The sequence below is a fragment of the Chenopodium album genome, chromosome 10 (genome assembly GCF_948465745.1).
Source record: "Chenopodium album chromosome 10, dcCheAlbu1.1, whole genome shotgun sequence".
Lineage (NCBI taxonomy): Eukaryota > Viridiplantae > Streptophyta > Magnoliopsida > Caryophyllales > Amaranthaceae > Chenopodium > Chenopodium album.
The window spans coordinates 61,755,742-61,775,021 of record NC_137843.1 but is presented as its reverse complement, the minus strand read 5'-3'; the positions used below and the strand labels follow the sequence as shown (position 1 = coordinate 61,775,021).

General features: G+C 33.3%; 1 pseudogene across 1 annotated transcript; it reads left to right on the top strand.

Moving 5' to 3' along the window:
* The first annotated feature begins 3,888 nt into the window (after positions 1-3,888).
* On the top strand, positions 3,889-8,212 carry LOC145565668 (putative disease resistance protein RGA1; annotated as a pseudogene). Its single transcript, XR_014095076.1, has 2 exons — positions 3,889-7,073; positions 7,869-8,212. The product of XR_014095076.1 is annotated as a putative disease resistance protein RGA1 (transcript).
* The last annotated feature ends 11,068 nt before the right edge of the window (positions 8,213-19,280 follow it).

The window sequence follows — 19,280 nt, the reverse complement described above, 5'->3', positions numbered from 1 at the left end:
TATGACCCCGAGATGTATCCATTGGGGTCTCAAGGCTTTTCGCCACTGGGCCCCGAAACCTCAAAATATTCTCAAAAAGCGTGGATTATAGCCTTAAATTTTGTAATTTTGGACCTTTTTCGCTCGAAAATAAAAATTGCCGAGATGTTTACCATGGTCCCTAATACCCTCCAGGAGTTCAATTGGGTCGGTGGAATCACCCAATATGAAATTAAACGATAATTTTACCCGTTCACAACATGTAGTGATTTCGTAAATTCAAGCCTACCACGGACATTTATGACAACATTTAATGATCATGTATGGTTTCAAATAGCAATATATGACCCTGTAATATAACCCCTAGTGTCTCAAAACTTTTCGCCATCGGGCCCCGAAATCTCAAAATTTACTCAAAAAGTGTGGATTATAGCCTTCAATTTTGTAATTTTTTGACCTTTTTTCGCCCCCAAATAAAAATTGCCGAGATATTTACCATGGTCCCTAACACCCTCCAGGAGTCCAATTGGGTCGGTGGAACCATCCAATATGGCCTTAAACGGTCATTTTATTCGTTCACAAGTTGTAGCGATTTCGTAAACTGAAGACTACCACGAACGTTTTTGACAATATATAATGATTATATATGGTTTCAAATGGCATTATATGATCCCCAGATGTATCGCTTAGGGTCTCAAAGCTTTTCGTCACCGGAGCCCGAAACCTCAAAATTTACTCAAAAATCGTGGATTATAGCCTTCAATTTTGTAATTTTTTGACCTTTTTCGCCTGAAAAAAAAATTGCCGAGATGTTTACCATGGTCTCTAACACCCTCCAGGAGTCCAGTTGGGTCGTGGAACCATCCAACATGGCTTTAAAGTTCACAAGTTGTAGTGATTTCGTAAACTCAAGACTACCACGGACATTTATGACAACATATAATGATTATATATGGTTTCAAACGGCATTATATGACCCCGAGATGTATCCATTGGGGTTTCAAGGATTTTCGCCACCGGGCCCCGAAACCTCAAAATTTCCTCAAAACGCGTGGATTATAGCCTTCAATTTTGTAAACTTTTTACCTCTTTTCGCCCGGAAATAAAATTTACCGAATTGTTTACCATGGTCCCTAATACCCTCCGGGAGTACAATTGGGGGTGTTTAGTTCATGTTTACCATGGTCCTTAATCCTTTCTTCTTTTTCAAAAAAAAAAAGGGGGGTGTTTAGTTCAACAAGTTGGAATGGATTCTATTAGAGGTGATAATTATTGGCTTGGCCCGCTAGTCCGGCTCGAAATAGGGCGGGTTTGGGCAAACATAAAAATTTAAAACGCGTTTTTAGTTAAAAAGCCCAAACCCATCCCGAAAAACCCTAAAAGCCCGTTTTGGATCGACAAGCCCGCTAAGTTTTTGCGGGTTTGGACATGAAAAATTGTGTTAAGGTCTGACCCGGCCTGATTTTTGATCACCTCTAGATTAGTAGATTCTATCCTTCATTAACAGAATGGATTGTGAATCGTTAGGGAGAGGGGTGGGTATGAGCTATGAGGGGAAGTTATAATCCCTTGATACGAGATTTCATTACTAGAACCTCAACCAAATAAAAAAATTTGATGAAATGGATTCTAACTCCATTTTAATCCATTCTTAAAATCCATTTCAAATGGTCCAACTTAATGACCCCTAAATTTGATTGAAGGTGGTTTGTGGGCACATTTTAATCTGAAGTATTTATTCTTGAGGAGTTAGGATGGTGTAAAAATGGCTGGTTGGTTAACCCTTATCCCAAATATCGTACATCTTAAACTAATTAGTTGTTCGGAATTGGAGTACTTGGCATGCCAGGGAAACTTGCGTGAATTGAAATTCATTCATCTTTTTTAATTTAGCAAAGCTGGTGTACTGTACACAGGAGTAGATTATCCTTCACGGGCAAATTCCATTTGTCATTTGTATGTTTCTTCATTTATGCCTTAATTTTCACTATTCATCATCAGTAATTCCATCATATTGGAAATTTAACCCTGATTTTTTTGCTTATTTGATTAATTATTATAAGAATATTGTGGCTTTAAATTGCAATGTCGAAATTGTGAAATGATATAAGCCTGAATATGAATGTCTTTGAATCACAAAAACACATTTTGCTTGAATACTTAAGTTCATTTAATTGAGTTTTCTAGTACTTCGTATTATCTTATTTCATTGTTGGTTTTAAACACTTAACTAGCAAATTTACTTAATAATCAACTAACCAAAATTTTTGCTGCAAATAATTGTAAAGTAGATAAAACCAAAAAATACTCTTGTTGAATGACATTTGTGAATCAGGGCAGCTACAATAGTTACATACTCTTAGGCCCTGTTTGATTCACCTTAATTTTGCTGAACTTAAATTATTTTTACTGAACTGAACTTATTTTTACTGAACTGAACTTAATTTTACTGAACTGGAATTATTTTTACTGAACTTAAATTATTTTTACTGATTTTCTATTATAATTCTTCTTTAAGAAAACTGAATTTTACTGAACTGAAATTATTTTTACTGAACTGAAATTAATTTTACTAAACTGAACTTATTTTTACTGAACTGAAATTATTTTTACTTAATATTATTTTTGTAAGGTGAAGAGAACAGGGCCTTAGTTACAATGTAAAGTAGATATAACCAAAAATACTTGATAAGACTATAAGAGTACAATAATTGACTGGCCCAAACTGCACATGAAGAATCCATTAGCAAAGGTGGAAGACAAACACATAATAGCTATCAAAATTTCACGAGATATTTTTTTTAAGACAGTACAGTTTAAAAGTCTACAAAAACGCGTTATGATTTATGAATAATGGACCTTCAGCATGAAAAATTTACATGAATTTGCCTAGCTAGGAAGTAGGAGGACAAGGAGGTACTAGTCTTTCATTAATTAATCAACATTCTAATATATGTGGATCAAAGTCCGGCAAATAGCTATGTTTTTCCATTGATACTAATGACTTGCCTTAATCAATTGAACAGAGTACTAAGTTAAAATAAAATAGGTGGTTGATTAGTCCTTAAATCTTAATGTATGTGCTGTATTATTCCCTCGTTAATCATAAGATTAGTGCTTAAATCTTTGAAAAGTAATGTTATGATGACTAAATCTACTCTACTTTATAAGTAATGTTTTGATCACTTAACAAACAATGCAATGATTGACTAGCTGAGGAAATTATCAAGAAAGATAAAAGCAAGTTCCACTAAAATAACTTTTGACTATTCTTTGCATGTTTTCTACCTGCATTATTAATGGTTTTAACAAGTACATCAGAAAGTTGGATATATCAACCACACAATTTTGGGTACGGTACAAATGAAATTATTGTACTATGTACGTAAATTTTTGAATTATTAGAAACGTAAAACAAGATATTGTGTTATTAATGTTACCTTAGCTACATAACTTTCTTCCCGTGGATACTAACAACTTACCTTCCACTATTCTAACAAGTTTTTAATACTTAATTAGACCTTAAATCCTAATGCACGAACTATATCAATCCTTTGTTAATCATAAGATTAGCCCTTAAATGGTAGTGTAAGTATATCATGAAATGCTAAACCCACTCTTTTTAATTGAAGTGATGTTAAAAATAAAAATGCTATGATTAACATGTGCTGAGAAAAATATCAAGATTTAAGAAAGGTAGAAGCAAATTCCAAGAAAATAACGTTTAACTACTCTACATAAATTTTATTGAATGTTTTGTCGTGTATGGATCAGTAAACATCAACCACACAACTTTATTTATAGAAAACCAGGTTGCTGCTCATTCATTTTTTTTACTTGCCAAACACTATTGCTACTACTCCTTTCACTCTCCTTCATTCTATCTCTTACAATTTACAACACCAAACAATGCTGGAGGTTGCAGGTTTAGCTCTCTCTGCTGTTCAAACTCTTTTAGCAGCCCTGCAATGTCCGCAACTCGGTAATATCCGCTCAATCGTTGAATACAAATCCCAACTTGATGACCTCCAAGGCACTGTCGAAACCCTCGAGTCTGTGCTCAGGGATGCTGCTGAGATCAAGGAGGAGCTCTTCACCCATCAAGAAAAGGATCAAATCGAAAAGATTAAGGATGCTGTCTATGAAGCTGATGATCTGTTCGATAAGATTGTCACTCTTGCGCAGCAGAAGCAACTTCTGAAGGATGATGGAAGTGTCTCTGAAAAAATTCGGAGCTTCTTTTCGCTTTCCAGCAACCCACTTATAGTTTCAAAGGAAATGAGTCACCAGGTTAAGAAGATCAAGAAGAAGTTGGATGCTATTGCTACCAACAAGCAGTTTAATTAGCTTTAAGCATGATTCTCAGCCTATCAGGAACAGAAGGCCTGATACCTGTTCTTATGTGAATCAAGTCGATATCGTTGGAAGAGAGGATGACTTGGAGAAGATCCTTGGAATGTTGCTTCAACCTTCTGATGATCAACGTCACAACGTGTCCTTCCTTTCTGTTGTGGGTCTTGGAGGGTTGGGAAAAACCGCTCTTGCTCAACTTGTGTTTAACGATCCAAGGGTTACAAGTGCATTTTCATGGAGGAATTGGACTTGTGTTGCTGATCAAGATCAGAAAGAGTTTGATGTAAAACAAGTGCTTTGCAAGATTCTTGAACGCGAAGGTTCCACCTTGGAGCAGGCGCAAAGCCAACTTCGAAAGAAACTAGCAGGCGAGAGATACTTGCTTGTTTTAGATGATGTATGGACTGAGAAGCAAATTCAATGGCGTGAATTGGTAACATACTTGAGTGGAGGTCAAAAGGGAAGCTGGATCGTGGTGACTACACGCTCACATAAAACTGCAGAAGTTGTAGGTGGTGAAGTGCATAAGCTACAAGGCTTATCCGAGGAAAATTCATGGAGCTTGTTTCAACAATCAGCTTTTACATCAAATCCTCCTGACGAGCTCGTCAAGATTGGCAGAAAGATTGTTGACAAATGTGCTGGAGTTCCGCTTGCTATAAAAGTGGTAGGGAGTTTCTTGTATGGTCAAGACAGGGGCAAGTGGGAGTTAGTTCAAGACACGGGATTGGCCAACATTAGGCAGAGCGACAATGACATTCTACCCATATTGAAGTTGAGCTTTCATCATCTTCAAGCTCCATTGAAGAGTTGCTTCGCTTATTGCGCACTGTTTCCAAAGGATTTTGAAATGGACAAAAAGATGTTGAAAAGCCTTTGGATGGCACAAGGCTATGTTGTTCCATTGGATGAAGGTCAAAGTATAGAAGATGCTTGTGAGGAATATTTTTCGATTTTGTTAAGAAGATGCTTTTTCCAGGATATTGAGAAAGATTGTTATGGTGAGATCACCTCATGTAAGATACATGATCTCATGCATGATATTGCTCTAGATGTCTCGGGGAAGGAGATTTTCTGTGCAACAAATACCACTGGTGGCAACCTAGACAAAAAAGTTCGCCATCTATTAGTTGTGATAATTTGGACTATGAGGGAACGTGGCAATTACTCTTTGTTTGGTAAGTCTCGTATTCGTTCTTATTTTCATATTCATACTTATATTAAAGAAGATACCCAGTTTCCGGTGGATGCAATAGTAACAAATTATAGGTTCCTAAGGGCATTAGATTTGAGCTTGTTAGGAATCAAAAGTTTGCCGGACAGCATAGGTGAATTGTTGCATTTGAGGTATTTAGATCTCTCATGTAATCGAGGTTTGCAAATGCTTCCCAAGTCATTCACAAAACTGTATAATCTGCAAACCTTAAAGTTAAGGGGCTGTAAGAGTTTGAGAAAGTTGCCAAAAGATTTGAGTAGACTAGTTAACATCAGGCTCTTGGATGTAAAGGATTGTAAAAGTCTGAGGTATATGCCTAAGGGCATAGGTAAGTTGAGTTGCCTTCATTGGCTAAGTGATTTTAAGGTGGGTGGAGGAGGGAGTAGTTCAAGTTGGAAACAATGGTTTGATAGCCTGGAAGACCTGAAGGCTCTTAATAAGCTCAAAAGTAGTCTTGACATTAGCATCAGGTGCCCTAAAAAGGATAGGAATATTGTCAAGGAAGATGGTGGATTATACATGAGGAATAAAGAACATCTGAATAGAATAAGCTTTGATTTCGAACATGAGGAGGGAGATGATGGAGGAAAGGATGAAGAGTTAAGTTTGATGGAAGATATGCAGCCACATTCTAATCTAGAGCATTTAAATGTGGTGGGTTACAATGGTGTAAAAATGCCAGGTTGGTTAACCCTTGTTCAAAATATGGTTAGTCTTGGGCTTTATGATTGTGGGGAGTTGGAGTACCTGCCATGCCTGGGACACTTGCGTCAATTGAAAAATATTAACCTTAGTAATTTAACAAAATTGGAGTACATAGGAGTAGATGACTCTTTATGGGCAAATTCCAGTACCACGATGCCAAGCTGTGACAAGGAACTATCATTCTTTCCCTCCCTTGAAAAAGTTATTTTATTCGATCTGCCAAAGTTGAAAGGATGGATGAGAGGGGTAGTAGACCGAGTGGACGACAGCAACAGTGGCAACAACCTACAATCACAGCAATTACTACCATGTCTTTCCCAATTGCGTATATTGAGAATATACAAATGCCCGGAGCTGACACGTATGCCGTCATGTCCCGGTTTGACAATACTAGCTTTAAAATCTTTTAACAAAGGGCTGCAAATAATGAATAAGAAAAGAGATGAAGTTGCTCCAGCATCGTCCTCCGCATCTACAACCGGTTATGAGATTGTAAATCACAAATTAAGAAATCTTGAAATTGACAACATCGCATGGCCAAATTCGCTGCCGTCAGAGTATCTTCATCGTGTTATTAGCATGGGTGTATCGAAGGTCGAGAAGGAGGTGGATATGCCCAATTGGATGCAGTTCTTGCCCGCCCTCCAAAGCCTAACAATTTACGGCTGCAAAGAAATCCCAAAGTGGATGCCCAAACTCACTTCACTCAAATCACTTCGCCTTTGGAAGTGTTCAGAAAGCGTAAAGAGAAGATGCCAAAAGGATCCACCTGGAGAGGACTGGCCCTACATTCAACACATCCCCAACATTAAATTACGTGGTGTGTCTATCTCTTCCGCTTTGTGATTTTACTAAATTAATCAAATTCATGGAATATAATGCTTTCTTTCTTTCCTTCCCAGATTTATCTAATTAATCGAGGGCTATGTTCAAACATTAAATTGCAACATTGAATTAGTTCCAAAAAAAAAAAAAAAAAACATTATATTAGTTATTTTTTATGTTCAAACAATATATTGCAACATTGAAACTGCAATATAACCCTGAATGTTCATTATTTACAAAAATTATGGGTTTAAATTGCAATTTCGAAATTGTAAATTGTAAATCTTTAATCTTGCTTCATTATTTAAATTTAGTTTTGAAGTTATTAAAATTTAACTGAGTTTTTAAAACCCCGTATTATATTACTTGATTTGAAGAAATTAACGATTTTGTTTAATTATTTATTCACTGTACTGCTGTACCCCCCTTGTTTTTTTTTTGATCTAGATGTGCCCTTCTTCCCTGTAATCCTATTTATTTTTCTGATTTGATGTAATTCTTCTTGTTCAACAATTAAAGGCTGATTAAATTTCAGTAATGAATTTTGGATGATTGATTATAGACACTTGACTAGGTAGTATTGAATGCTCTGATGATAATCCAATGAGTGAAGTTGCTGTCATTTGATTCTCTTTAGCTGCTTTTGATTTATATCGATCAAGAACATATCTTAAAATTCTCAACCACGTTCATGCATGACAGCTGCAATACCATAATTTGCCTTGGATACATCCAAAAGAGGGCTGCCCAGTTAATCTTCATGATTAACGTTTTTTGTCAATCTTTGCAGCCACGTCAGCGTGTTGGCTTTGAGGGAGCCCAGTCAGCAGTCAAGTCAGCAGCCCAGTCACAGGAAGAAGAAGACACTTAGATGAACGGCTCCGTCACTTTATTTTTTTGCTTAGTCATTAGATGCATTAATTGTATATTGACCATGGAAATAAAGCTCTTTGACTCATTTTTCTTCCCAACCAAGCAACATTTCTTGATTATAATTAAAATGGACAATATTGAGAAATTGAGTTCGATAAAGTTTGTAATATGTGTGGCAATGGTCAATGAATAAAAAACCTATACTAAACTTGTTTTTTAATCAATTAATATCATGATTTATTGTGCAAATCTGCTCTTTAGAATGTAAATCAAAGTGAAATAGGATGTAATCTTAATTTCAACACTGGCTTATATGATATGTCTTGTTCTTCAATTTTTAACTTATGAATTATGTGTCTGTGTTTCTTTAATTATAGCTATCAACGGAGGTTTATAATTTCACTTTAAATAACAGGTGTATATGGAGCTCCGAAAACTTTGTAATTATTCGTTGCTTAGCTACCCATTTTTTTTAATGACTTTTCAAAAGATTTTCCTGTGAAGTTATGTGGGAAATTATAGATCTTGGACAGAATTTTCAATAAACTTCACATAACCCAATATATTAGGAGGGAAATTGTGTTTACAGTTTAGGAGGGAAATTTAGCTAACTATGGTTATTGATTTTAGGTTAATTTGGTCAGATTTACGTAAATATTGCTATATTAGATAAAATTTTGAATACTAATGCTATTTAGGAGATTATTGAATATTTTTTGTAAATTGTTGTACATTTACTTCTCTATCATTCTTGTGTTTATATGTTTTGCTACTTTGTTTGGATTCTAAGACCTGTTTTCTTGGTTGTTTTGAGCATCTTAAATTCTTGTTGCTTGATCTTTTATTGTAATCTGGTTTAATTTGTATTACTTTGAATCTTGGTTGTAATTTAAGTTTATGGTTATTTAAACTCCTTATACGGAGTATAAAGAAATTTTAGCGTGAAAACATGCAAATAATGAGTATTAAATTAGCAAAGTTTACAAATTCAGAAAGGAAAATTTGTATTCAATCTATTGATGTAAGATGAATGAGAGAATTTTGCCATATGATTTAGAAGCCAAACGTGTTTAGTTGGTGTGGTCCAATTTGGCAATTGCCAGCTAAATTTCAAAAATACAACCTGTTATATTTACCCCCTTTTATCTTTCCTCATTAATTTTTCTAAAGTAAAGTGATGAGAATTGTTTTTTTTTTTTTTTTTTTTTTTTTTTTTTTTTTTTTTTTTTTTTTTTTTTTGTGTGTGTGTTTTATAATTCAAAAGTAGAGAGTTTGTCTACATTTACATAGAATGTAAAAGTGAAATGTTTAGATATTCGAAGCATATATCTCTGTCGTTTATTTTTTAAATATATATTTGAATAGTAGCGACATATGTGGGTTCCGGCATTCATGAAGGACTATTTTTGGGCTGGGATGAAGACAACTCAGCGGGTTGAGGGTATAAACAGTTTCTTTAACGGTTATATGAGTCGAAAAACCAAACTATTTGAATTTCCTCAAAAGTATGTGAAGGCCATAGATAAGCGTGTGAGAGACGAGACAGCTGCTGATGCAAATTGTGCAAAATATGTAATAACTTTTGATAATACTAGGGTGGCCAACGCGCGCAATGCGCACGACATGGCTAGCCAATGCGGAGAAGTTATCAATAGCTTGTACATACATAGTTATGATTAGTAAGCATTTTGCACGTAAAATGTCTTATGCAATATTTAAATACCTTGAAACTGGTAAGATTTAATACAATGAACCTTTAGAAAGAGTAATAATCGACTATTAAGTTCAAAATCATATATCCTTAACCTTTTCTTATGTATTTTAAAGTTTAAATAATAGCATTTACATGCTTTTCTTATAGAGTCCAGATGATTCTTTAGAATAAAATTTTGATACATATTACAAGCTGAAAAACAAAGAGAAACAAATAGAGGAATAATGAAATTTTGCATCAATTTGTTCTTGGGTACCCTATGAGTAGTTAGGACTCTTAGGTGTTAAATTTTAGTTTTGAGTTTGGATTTTGCTCAAGTCCAATGCAACGTACATTTATACTTAGTATTGCTGTTAAGTCTAATGTGATCATCTAATATAAAGTTTGGTAGCTTGAACCCAATGTAAAAATCCAAAATAATATAAAAAAATACGGAGTAGCTAGCTTCTTTTTTTTTTCCTCTTTGTATATTGGGCCAGGGGCTTTATTTTTTAATACTCTATAATTAAAACCAATGTAAGAAGAGCTGAGTTATCCAATGCAGGCAAGCTTGAGCTCAGCTTAATTCAACTCAACAATACAAAGAAATACAATAAATCATTAAGCTGATACTCATTAGATGCAGAGCATATAATATTATTATGATGCATTATATTAGAATCTCACCAGAAAAGTGGTATCTTCTCTTCTAACAAGTAACAATAAGCCTTTAAGGTAGATTAGGATTGATAAGAGAACTACTCACACCTCCTTTCCTTCAAATATAGAATATACATCTAGAGCCTAAGCACAAAGGCATTCCACTCCCTTTAAAAAACATGTACCTTGAAAATTTGCATCTTTTAAAGTTGTGGACTTTCATTTTACGCTCTTAATCCTAAAATTGTAATCGAAATTTAGATGTCCTTTGCATCTCATAACAACGAATCTAATAGCAATGTTGAAAGCGACCTTTGTAAAATTCTACAATCCCCAAATCAAAACCAAAGTACAATCTAAAGATCATAATAAATAAAAATCCTAAGAAATCGTATAAGGAAAAAATTAAAGTAACTTTTAATCGGATTTGTGGTAGTGCTTAACTGGACAAACCACAAAGTCACTGACAAATATTCATAAAATGATCAAATTGAAAGAATAGAAAGAGACATGAGAGGCTTCCATGGGGTAGTGCTCGGAAGTTGGTATATTTCCCTCGCTTATAGTGTTTCTGGTTCTCCAATCACTTCAATTATCTACTATGTTTTTCTTTCAAAATCCTATCAAATTTAGGGAAAATAGATGAATACCCATACCCTAAAATTAAAAAAGGATAATACCTTAAAATCTAAAATCAATCAAAACCTTATAAAATAGTTGAAATTAAAATTGAAAAATACCTTTGAAGATTGTCAGTGACTTTGTGGTTGAAACTTGAAACCAATAATTCAACCGATTGAATGGGAGGATGAAAAAGTATGTAATAACAGAGAGAGAAGATATATCGTATTAAAAAAATCTTGTAATATTAAATCGGGGCAAATGCGTAAAGACACATTTTTGGGGTTATTATTGTCACAACACTGTTTATAAGAGCAAGATTCTACTTTTTATAAAGTAGGGATACTTGTACTTATTAAAAATATATTACATACGTGTCCCCATTTCCAAATACATGTGGGAACAAGTATAAATAAATTTCTTTGGACAATTATATATAACACGGTGCTAGCACTGTCCCAATGATCCACATACTTCACAACTCTCAACATACTTCTAAGCATAATGGTCAAGGGTTCGATTCCTCCTTAGCCCCCCCCCCCCCCCCCTTTCGCTAATGACATTATGTTATTTTTTCCAAATAACTTTGAGAATTATTTTGTATCAAAACATTCATAAATAAAAATATATTTGATAGTGTTCACTTTCATTTGATTCAACTAGCTTTGTTTGATAGGTGTCTGACATTCATTTGATTCAACTAGCTTTGTTGAATACATTTGACTTTCATTTAATTTAAAAATGTTTGTTTGAATGCATTTTACTTTCATCAAATTCAAGGAACTTGTGCACAATAGCTCATTTGATTCTGTTGAATGAATTTCATTTTCATTTGATTTAAATAACTTTGTTTGATAGGTGTTTGACATTCATTTGATTCAATTAGCTTTGTTTAATGAATTTCATTTTCATTTAATTCAAATAACTTTGTTTGATAGGTGTTTGACATTCATTTGATTCAACTAGCTTTGTTTGATAGGTGTTTGACATTCATTTGATTCAACTAGCTTTGTTGAATACATTTGACATTCATTTGATTAAACTAGATATGTTGAGTACATTTGACTTTCATTTAATTTAAATGTTTGCATGCATTTTACTTTCATCAAATTCAAGGAACTTGTGCACAATAGCTCATTTGATTCAATTAACTTTGTTGAATGAATTTCATTTTCATTTGATTCAAATACCTTTGTTTGATAGGTGTTTGAAATTCATTTGATTCAATTAGCTTTGTTTAATGAATTTCATTTTCATTTGATTAAAATAACTTTGTTTGATAGGTGTTTGACATTTATTCATTTGATTCAATTAGCTTTGTTAAATACATTTGACTTTCATTAAATTTAAAAATGTTTGTTTGAATGCATTTGACTTTCATCAAATTCAAGGAACTTGTGCATAATCATGCAAAATATGAACATATGCATAGGTTCCCTTAAATGTGAACATTAGCTTTTCAGAAATTGAACATAGGCATAAAACATATGAACATATGCATTTCAAAAAGTAAACATAACAATTCAAATATGAACGTAAGCATTGGTTTCCTTAAAGTGAATATAACCATTTAAAAGGTGAACATATGTGTAAAAAAAATATGAACATATGCATTTAAGAAAAAGAACATATGCATAAACAGGCTTAATGAGAATATTTATGAATTGAACAACAAATATTTACTATTAAAATTTACATTATTAACATATAAAATATTATTATGAATATAAGACATTTAATTATGAACATAAAAAATTGAAGAAATAAAAAATAATATGATTATGAAACACATGCATCATAAGTATTAAAAATATGAACATATGCATCATAAGTATTAAAAATATGAACATATGCATTCAAAATATGAACACATGCATTGGTTCATTTTTGAATGCGTATGAACATAATTAAGCATTTGAGAAGGTGAACATATACATACAAAAATATGAACATATGGATTTAGAAAGTGAATATAAGCATTTCGGAAAGTTTACAAAAGGATTCAAAATATGAACATAAGAATTCAAAATATGAACATATGCATTTCGGAATGTGAACATAAGGTATCCGTTTGATTTCACTAATTTTTTTGACAATTCCAATAAAAATTTCGAACAATAGTTTATCGAACAATATTCAAACAAAATTAAGTGATAATCATATAAATTCAAACAAAATTAAGTGAAATTTACATAAAATTACCTTTTTTTAGGGAGGATCCTTTTGGTTTTGCATCTCTTCTCTAATGTCCATTGATGTTTTTGCAGTTTTTTAGTGAGAGAAAATGAAATAGAGGAGAGAGAAAGTGAAAAAGAGGAGAGAGAAAATCATATAGAAGAAGAAGAGTTTTGAGTTTGGAGGTGACGTTACATTTATTGGGTATGGGTGGGTGTATTGGGTGTGGATGGGTATATTGCAGTTTTCGTGTTTTTTGGTTTTAGGGCTTTTTTTAATAGGGTTATGTCTAATTAGATTTCTGGGCTGCGTTGTTACACCTATCTAAGGTGCACAAGTAGGGATGGCAATATTAAGTGGATATCCGCTAACTCGTTCCACGCTTAAAATAAATGGACGAAAACCCGAATTAAATGGATGAGAAGCGGGTGACGGATGAAGCGGATGATGGATCGGATCGGATGTGGATGATATTTTTTTCACCCGCTAACTATCCACCCATCCGTTTAACATATATTAAATTTTTTATCAAAGAATTTTACTAATAAAATATAGAATGTGCAAGAAAATTACTTGTCTTTTTTTTTGTTGCAAATTAATTTTTCAAACAATATGTTGTTATTATTTCTTTTTTATTCATAAATTAAAAAAAATATTATATAAATAACCGAAAATTAAAGGTGAGTTTTTTTTCTTCTAATACTCATCCATTTGTTATCCGCTCCACCCGTTTCATCCGCGGATGATGGACGGACGGATATATATGGATGATGGGTGAAGCGGATGACGAATGGATGTGGATGGAGCAATTAGGATAATGGATGGATGCGGGTGAAGCTCCACCCGATCCAAATCCAATCCATTGTCATACATCTCTATGCACAAGGGTGCACCTTAGACTAATTGCATAACTTAATCCTTGTGAATTATATAAAAACCTACACTATGTGTCATTGGGCCTTTAACCTTGTTTTATGTGCCCAAAAATATATCAATTAGCGTATTATTATTTTTTAATCGGGTAAGGTTTTGGTGATCATTTGATCTTTTTATGATTCAAAATAAGCTCAAAATTGGCCAAAATATAACGTAAATGCTCCGTTTTGTATGTCTATATCGTAATTACTCGATCATTTTCATCACAAAAATCGAGAAATTTTTTTATTAATAAAAATAAATGCTTAAAATGAATATAATCAATCATATCATGACACGTGACATGATTTAATCTTTATGACTAACGGTAGGGATGAAAGTAATTCGGATTAAAACCGAAAACCAAACCAAATTAGTAATTCATTTTGAATCAATTTTTTTTTTTTTAATTCGGATTGGAAAAATTAAAAAATATGGATTACATATTGGATTCTGTTTTGGGTTTAAAAAAACCAATAACCAAATTACAAACCGAATTTCGACCTAATACTTTAAGCCCATTTTCTTTTTCAAATTATCCAACCACTTTCCCCTTTCATATATAAACGTACAAAAAAACCTAATTTTGAATTCTCCTTTCTCAATATCTGACTCTCTCACAAAGAATGTAGTTAATAAGAAATGATTGTAGGAATTTTCTGGGTGAAGTTTGAATTTCGGGTTTGAATGTTGCAAAAGAAGGGAACAAACTTGTTTGTCCGGCTTGTCCTAAAATTCTCAACCACGTTCATGCATGACAGCTGCAATACCATAATTTGCCTTGGATACATCCAAAAGGAGCATGTACTTCAAATTATCTTAGCTGGAGGAATCAAGGTTCTCACCTCTCAACTAAGCTTGTCAGCTATGAATTTTAAGTCATTATTGTTTTTCAATCAAGTTTCTGATTAATTGTTGTACATTCAGGAATCTAGCCTTGTAGTTTCAGATGAACAGGCAGGTGCGCACTTCTACTATGCTGTATAAATATATGTGCATCTGGAACAGTACTTGAGATAAAAATGCAATTTTAAGGGACTAATATAGTAGTAGTGATATACTGATAACTTGATAAGCGAACTTGACCTGCAGTCTGCAGATGGTTCTATGTAGTGTTTAGAATTTCTGTATCAGCTGGTGCAAATGTACTTGAGCAGATAATTAAGATATTGTGTGGTAGGTTAAGGCAAGATAAATAAGATGGTAGATGTCTGTTTAATGGTAATTAATAACTTACTGTATTAATGGTAATTATATCCAAGTTCTCAATAATATAAACATCTAAACACAATATATAATACGGGCATGCTATTTTGTCTTGTAATAAATTTATTAGTACTCTATTCTTCCTCTTTTATGTCTTTTGGATTCTGTTTATTTGAGGCTCTTGAACTCGTATGTTAATTTGTTTGCTCATTATCATGCAGAATTCCAGAACTTGGTGCATTTTGCATGCCTACTCGACCTGATAACTGATATGGTTCTTTAAAACCTTTGAGGTAGCACTAGTTGATTTTGATTTTTTGCCGTCTACTGTGAAGTCCATTACTCTAATGAGCACTGCTGGAATTCCTGCCTCCTAATTTTCAAGGCAAGGAGCTACAAGTGTTAAATCCTCCGAAGTTTTGGGCTCCTGGTGGAACCTGCCTGACTGCATTTGAATCGAAAAAGCCTTTAAACAAAGCTGATTTCTGCTCTTAATGCAACGTTTTTGTCTGACAGTTTCAAATAAGGTAAATTTCTGCACTAGAAATTTAGTACGTTAAGTTTTGTGAACTTAATGCATGTAAAATTCATTAAATTATCTTTTCTAAATCCACTCAAATGATTTACTATGAACTTCTGATTATTACCTGCACTTAGTCATGGTGCTCATGAAATAATGGATGCAGGCCATTGTCCTCTTGAGAAGTGTCCAGACTCAATACTGAACTGTGAATGGGCAGCAATGAGTGACAGAAAGATGAGCTACTCTTCCTTATGGTGGAACCGTGGAACCTCTCTGGCCAAATGCCAATGTAAACACTACATTTTTTTATTTATTTTTTTTCCATTTTGATTTTGAAAAGCAGCTTAGGATGGTCTGTTCTTGACAAACACTTGCATAAATGTGTAATTGAATTCCTACCTGTGTAGAAAATGCTCTTTTTTTTTTTTTTTTTTTTTTTTATATATATACTTCAATTTCGTCTTTGAAGTATTTTTTTGTATATATATATACATGAACTTTTGCTTGAGACATTCTGTTGGAGGACCAACTGTATTGGTGGTAATTGTATGTATGAACAATTAAGAAAATTGAAGTGATTTTAGAGGATGCAAGTTATATCCTACTTTCCATTTCTATTATGACCAAGTACAAATTCTGTGTATCTTCAAAGTTCTGGAGAAATTTTCTGAATGCTGATGAACTTAAAATATTTGAGTAAGAATTGGACTGACCTGACTGTATTGCTGTCAAATGGAATTGACCATAACAAAATTGATGCATCACAACAACTGAATAAGGCGACGAATTGAAATCTGAATCTCCGGTGAACTACAAATTGCTAGATTCACTTTCATGAGTCGTGACATGTATGATCTCTTTACTAAATATATCTAGGTAATAACTAAATATAATGGTAAAAGGATTCTTCAGATGGTTCTAATTTTTAGAAATTCTGTATAAGTTGGTGCAAATGTACTTTAGGCATTTAGCTGATACTACAGGATGTTCTGTGGTAGATTAAATTAGACTGAAAAAGGCGATCCTTTATGGGCTCCTTTGTATGATCATGGGCCAGCAAATAATTCATCTCATGTGATATAATCATATAATCCATTTGGGCCTTGCAGCTGGTTATGTTTTTGTCATGGGTTTGTGGATCACATTTTACAAGGAAGGTTGGTTACATGAGTTACTTGTAATAATTACATGAACTTGGCGTAGGTTGCCTACTGATATATGGTGTTCCTAAAACTTTTGAGCTAGTCAGCTAGCACAAGTTGTTTGACATTTTTGTCTAAAATCTGAGTTTCAGACTTTCAGATAAGGGAAATCTCTGCATTAGAAAGTTACTAGGTAATTTTTTGTGAACTTAATGCATTGTAATATAAGTTTGACCGGCACGAACCGTTGAATTTGTAAAAATATTGTGTAAGTTAGGTTTGTTAGAGAGTTATAAAATTATACGGAGTAAAAAAAAAATGATGGGTAAATAGTTTATGTACAAGTAAGAGATGTGAGAAGAGAAATATTAAGAAAATGTGATTGGGTTAGGGATCTTAGGACTAATTCGGAGTACCATGTAAGGAGAGATATACGAGTAATACCATAAAATAGTGTAGACCGTAGAATATTTCATTTCAGCAGTTATTGCTACTACTCGTATAAAAATAACCAATTAAACATGTACATAGTATTACAATTTTATAATTACCGTTTAATTTACAAAATCACTACATGTTGTGAACGGGTAAAATTACCGTTTAATTTCATATTGGGTGGTTCTACCGACCCAGTTGGACTCATGGAGGGTATTACGGACTATGGTAAACATCTCGGCAATTTTTATTTTCGGGAAAAATAGGTCCAAAATTACAAATTTAAAGGCTATAATCCACGCTTTTTGAGAAAATTTTGAGGTTTCAGGGTCCAGTGGCGAAAAGCCTTGAGACCCCAATGGATACATCTTGGGGTCATATAATGTCATTTGAAACCATATATAATCATTATATGTTGTAAGCAATGTCCGTGGTAGTCTTGAGTTAACGAAATCGCTACAACTTGTGAACGGGTAAAATGACCGTTTAAATCCATATTGGATGGTTCCACCGACCCAATTGGACTCCTGGAGGGTGTTAAGGACCATGGTAAACATCTCGGCAATTTTTATTTCCGGGCAAAAAAAGGTCAAAAAATTACAAAATTGAAGGTTATAATCCACGCTTTTTGAGTAAATTTTGAGGTTTCGATCTTCGGTGACGAAAAGCTTTGAGACCCTAAGGGATACATCTCGGGATCATATAATGCCGTTTGAAACCATATATGACCAATTATATGTTGTCATAAATGTTCGTGGTAGGCTTTAGTTTACGAAATCACTACATGTTGTGAATGGGTAAAATTACCGTTTAATTGCATATTGGGTGGTTCCACCGACCCAATTGGACTCCTGGAGGGTATTAGGGGTTATGGTAAACATCTCGGCAATTTTTATTTTCGGGCGAAAAGGTCCAAAATTACAAAATTGAAGGCTATAATACACGCTTTTTGAGAAAATTTTGAGTTTCGGGGCCTGGTGGCGAAAAGCCTTGAGACCCCAATGGATACATCTCGGGGTCATATAATGCCGTTTGAAACCATATATAATCATTATATGTTGTCATAAATGTCCGTGGTAGTCTTGAGTTTACGAAATCACTACAACTTGTGAACGGGCAAAATGATCGTTTAGGCCATGTTGGATGTTTCACCGACCATAATTTAAAAAAAAAAATAAGTTTTTTCCCCAAAACAACTTGAACCAAACATAATTTTAAAGGGTTAGACAATGAATATGAATTATAAACAAGATAGAGAATCCAATTTATTTTTTATTTTTTTTTATTTTATTTATTTTATTTTTTTTTTGGTGAAATAGAGAATCCAATTTACTCATGAAGATTATGATGGAGGCGCAGTGTCTAATGCCGTCAAAGATTATGATTTGCCTTTATTGTGTCCTCAAATTAACATTGATGGAGGTTAGATTCATATTTTCCTAATTCTTTCTTTCTAAATTATCTCATTTTTCCCTTATAATTTTTTTTTCTTGTTATTGTTATTACAAATCATTGGGTATTATTATTTTTTAAAATTAAAGTATGGAGTACTTGTTTTAAGTATAGATTAAAGCATACTGTTAGATATTCCACTGAACATTTACAAAGACAGTAACTTTAATTTGTAATTAGTCTTCAAACAGATAAATATTTATTTGTTAAAGTGGTAATAATTGACAAGGGAAACATATAAGAAAGAAACAAGCAAGTTCAAGGAAAAATGGAATATAACTTTTACTGATTGTTGTATGAAATATGCAATGAATACTTTTGCTTTTTAAAGTTTTGTATTGAATACTTTGAAACATCTTTAATTGACTTATACCCTTTGTCTTTACAGTTAGCAATTGCTAACTAGCATAACATTGAAATTGTAATCGTATTGTAATTTTGTGTACTTCATTAGCTAATCACCATTCATTCATTCACTCATTCATTCCAAGTACCATTGTGATTGTG